General features: G+C 38.1%; 1 pseudogene; it reads left to right on the top strand.

The window, feature by feature from the left end:
• The first annotated feature begins 3218 nt into the window (after nucleotides 1-3218).
• Nucleotides 3219-3318, top strand: LOC117713259 (U6 spliceosomal RNA; annotated as a pseudogene).
• Nucleotides 3319-4490: the final 1172 nt, after the last annotated feature.

The raw sequence follows: 4490 nt of genomic DNA, 5'->3' as shown, positions 1-4490 counted from the left end.
ATATATTAATGAAAATTAGTCGTGGTTTTACTCTCCAGAAGAGGTTAAAAGGAGACTGCCACCCTTTCATTCTGAAAGATCTCCAAAGCTCAGAAAGAGCTGATCCCAAAGATGCCCCTTTCACAACCAGCTGTCTTGCCCAGTACTTCCTCCCTCTTCTCTCTCCTCATTCCTCCTGCTTTCGTCTCCATCCTCTTCCCCCAACCAATACCCTCATTCCATCAGCCCAAGATGTCTAATCTGTTTCCTTTCTTCAGGGAGATCCAAGCATCCCTTCTTGGATGCCCTTTGTTTCTACTTAGCTCCTTTGTGTCTGCAGTTTGGAGCATGGTTGTCCTGTACTTTATGACTAATATCTAGTAATAAATAAGAATATACCATGTTTGTGAAACGTTCCTTCATGGGTCAGACTTAGCCTTTCACCTGTGTCCACTTTAAGGAAACATTCCTTCACGTGTTTGTCCCAGCAAAACATCATCCACGACTACTGATTCTCCAAAGAACTTAAGTTGCCACTTCACTTTCCTCTTAGCACAGTTTTCATTGTGTCCCGTTAGTTTGCGTATGCTCTACATTCATTTACACTGAATTCTAGAATATTTTTAAATTTCTTTATTTTTTTTCTTGACTCAGTGGTCATTGAGCACAGAGATGTTCAGTTTACATGAGTTTGAAGGCTTTCTGTTGTTTCTGTTCTTTTTGAAGTCCAGGTTTAATCCATTGTGGTCTGATAAGACCAAGGGGTTATTTTAATTTTCTTGTATCTGCTGAGTCTTGCCATTTGACCAAATATATAATCAATTCTGGAGAAGGTTTTGTGAGATGTTGAGAAGAAGGTAAATTCTTTTGATTTGAGTGAAATGTTCTGTAGATATCTGGTTAGTCCATTTGAGTCTTATCGTGTTGGTCCATTATTTCTGTTTAGTTTCTGTCTGGTTCACTTGTGCGCTGGTGAGTACTGAAGTATTGAAGTCTTCTACTATTACTATGTGGGATTCAGTATGATTTAAATTTTAGGGTGTTTCTGGAATGTGGGCACTCTTGCATTTGAGGCATACATATTTATACTTGAGACATCATACATGGTAGATTTTTTCTTTAATTAGTATGAAGTGTCCTCTATCTCCTTTTATTAATTTTGGTTGAATGCCCATTTTATTAAATATAAGAATGGCTAGTCCAGCTTGTTTCCTGTGTCCATTTGCTTGGATAACTTTTTCCAGCACTTTACTCTGAGGTAATGCCTATCTTTTATGTTGAGGTTTGTTTCTTAAATGAAAGAGAAAGATGGATCTTAGTTTTGCACCCATTCTGATAGTTTGTCCTTGGAGGGGGGAGGGATTTTGTCTATTGATGCTGAGATATATTAAAGCCAATTGGTTGTTAATAACTTATTTTGTTGGCTTTTGCTGTGTGAGGTTATTTCCTGTGTTTTCTTGAGTTTGATTAACCTCCTTGGGTTGGAGTTCTCACTCTATCATGTTCCATAAGGCTGGATTTATAGATAGATATTGCTCAAATTTCATTTTCATATGGAATATCTTGTTTCCTTCATCGATTTTTTTATGAAAATTTCACTGTTTGTAATAGTCTGTCCTCATATCTGTGGTCTCTTACAAGACATTTGTCCAAGGCCTTCATTATTTTAAAGTCTCTGTACAGAAGTTAAGTGTAATTCCAACAGGATTCCTTGTATGTTACTGGACCATTTTACCTTGTGGGCTTCCACAGTCTTTGTTCTTTACATGTAGTATCTTGATTATTATGTGGCAGGATGGTTTTTTTTTTCTTTTTTGTCCAGTGTATTGAGTGTTTTATAAGCTTTTTGTACATTTATAGGCATATATTTTTGTAGGTTAGGACATTTTTCTTTTATGATTTTAGCAAAAATATTTTCTGGGACTTTGAGCTGGGATTCTTCTCCTTCTTTAATCCCGAATATTCAATGGGTTTTGTCTTTTCATAGACAAAATTTCATGTCCCAAAATTCCTGGATATTATAAGTCAAAAATACTTTATACTTGACATTTTCTCTAACAGGTTTATCAATTTCTTCTATCATTATTTTCTATGTTTGAGGTTCTCTCTTCCATCCCTTACATTCTGTTGGTAATCCTGGTTTGTGTATATTCTCTTCCCTTACCTAGATTTTCTCTTTTCAGGATTTCCTCAGTTTGAGTTTCCTTGTGCTTCAGCAGTGTTAGGAAATCCAGAACTTGCTATAATTAGACAACTGGGCTCTGATTGTGCCATATGGTCCTGGCCCTTGTTGATCGTCGTTTCCCTTTCCCTGGTGCTAGCAGGCCTTATGGGAATTAGGCAGAGCTTTGGGCCAGAAATGGGTTAAAGAGGAGAGGGTAAAATTTATTGCAGTTGAGTGTGCTTTAGAGGGACTTTGAAGGCAGGGAATTCAAGGAGAGGGTCTCACTTGGTTGTCTATAATGCCAGCTGGTCTCAGGAAATGTAGTCACAGCTCTGAGGCTGAAAATGGAGAACTGGGGACTGGGCATAGTATTCCACTCTTGAATGTGTCACTAGGGCCCTAGCAGGCAAGGACTGAGAACAGGGGTGTCTTACCTGGCTGTCTCTGGTTCTGATAGGACTCCTAGAATGCTTGTTCTTTGACTATTTGTGTTTATTGTATTGCTTGTTCCTTGACAATTTGCATCTATTATATTGCTAGTTCCTTAACCTACAACTGACCTTAATATTTGCATGAAATTAAAATGCTATAAAAGCAAAAAGAAGGAGGAGGGATGGGATTTGGGGCTTATAGGGGGTGGAGGGGTAATGGGGAAAGGAGATAACATCTGAAATGTAAATAAATAAAATACCCAATTTAAAAAAAAATTAAGTTGGTAGGAAAATGGGAAGAACCTTGAAGAAGTTGGAGGAGGAGAAACATAATCTAAATATGTTATAAAATAACAAAAATATTTAAACCTTAAAAATAATTAAAATGTTCAATAAAACACAAACTATAATTTTCTCTAAAGAAATAGATGGAAAATAGCATACTATTTATATAAAATTATTTTTAAAATGTAAAACTTCTTGTTTCTCACTTTTGAAATTTAATAATTAATGATAAATTAATTTCATAACTTAAAATTTTCATAATTTTAAACTTCAAAATTATTGATAAATTTGGGAAATTTAGAAGAAAGTTAATAAGTTTTTTGCAAAGAATTATTGAAAACAAGAATTATAACACATGCTTGCTTCTGCAGCACATATACTAAAATTGGAAAGATACAGAGATTAGCACGGCCCCTGCTCAAACATGATAAACAAATTTGTAAAGTGTTCAGTATTTATTTTTGAGACTATTATCTTGAGTGAAGTAACCCAAACCCAAAAACACATGTATGGTATGTATTTACTTATAAGTCCATATTAGCCATAAAATACAGCACACATTCTGCACTCCACAAACTCCAAAGAAGCTAAACGAGACGGAAGGCCAAAGCAAGAATGCTTGAGTCTCACTTCTAGGGGGAAATATATAGTCATAGAAGAAGCAGATAGAGGGAGGGAACTGGGTGAAAGAGGAGATGTGGGGGGTGATGGGAACTTTCAGGATCAGGTGTGGGGAGGTAAAGGAGAGATGGCTAGGTAGCCATGAAAATGAATAGAACTGCAACTGACAGAGTTGAGGAGGTAAGGGGTATTTCCAGGACAAGATAAAAACCAGGGATAAAAGAAGTGTCCAAGATTCAATACGTGTGACCTTAGCTGTTACTCACAGCATGGAAGATATGGAACCTGAAGAACCTACCTCCTATAGCCATGCCAGAATCCCAATGGGTAAACTAACAAATCCATAATACTTTTGACCCCAAATTTATCCTGTCTACAAGAAATGCAAACATGGGGATAGAGCAGAGACTGAGGGAATGGCCAATTAGTAACTGGCCCAAATTGAGACCCATCCCATGAGCAAGCACTGATCCCTGACACTATTAATGATACTGTATTATTCTTGCAGACAGGAGTCTAGCACGATTGTCCTCTGAGAGGCTTTACTTAACAACTGACGCAGAGGCAAAAACCCACAGCCAAACAGTGGACGGAGCTTGAGGACTCATGGAAGAATTAGAGGAAGGGTTGCAGGCTCAAAATGTGATAGGAACTCCTCAAGAAGATCAATAGAATCAACTATCCTGGTCCCTTGGGGCTCTCAGAGACTGAAACACCAAAGAACATACAAGGACTGGAACGAGGCCTCTCCACTTATATGTAGCAGATGTGTAGCTTTGTCTTTATGTAGGTCCTGAACAAGGTGAATGGGGACTATACCAAAAGTGTTGCCTCTATGAGGGATATGTTCTTCTAGCTGGGCTGCCTTGTCTGGACTCAGTGGGAAAGAAAGGGCATAGTCTGGAAGAGATTTGAAGTACCAGGGTGGAGAGGAAACCCAAGGGGCACTTTACCTGCTCAGTGAAGAAGGGGAGGAGGGCTGCGGAAGGATTGTGGGAGGGGTTGGCCAG

Source organism: Arvicanthis niloticus, chromosome 7 (genome assembly GCF_011762505.2).
Source record: "Arvicanthis niloticus isolate mArvNil1 chromosome 7, mArvNil1.pat.X, whole genome shotgun sequence".
NCBI lineage: Eukaryota > Metazoa > Chordata > Mammalia > Rodentia > Muridae > Arvicanthis > Arvicanthis niloticus.
This window is presented reverse-complemented; position numbering and strand designations above follow the sequence as displayed.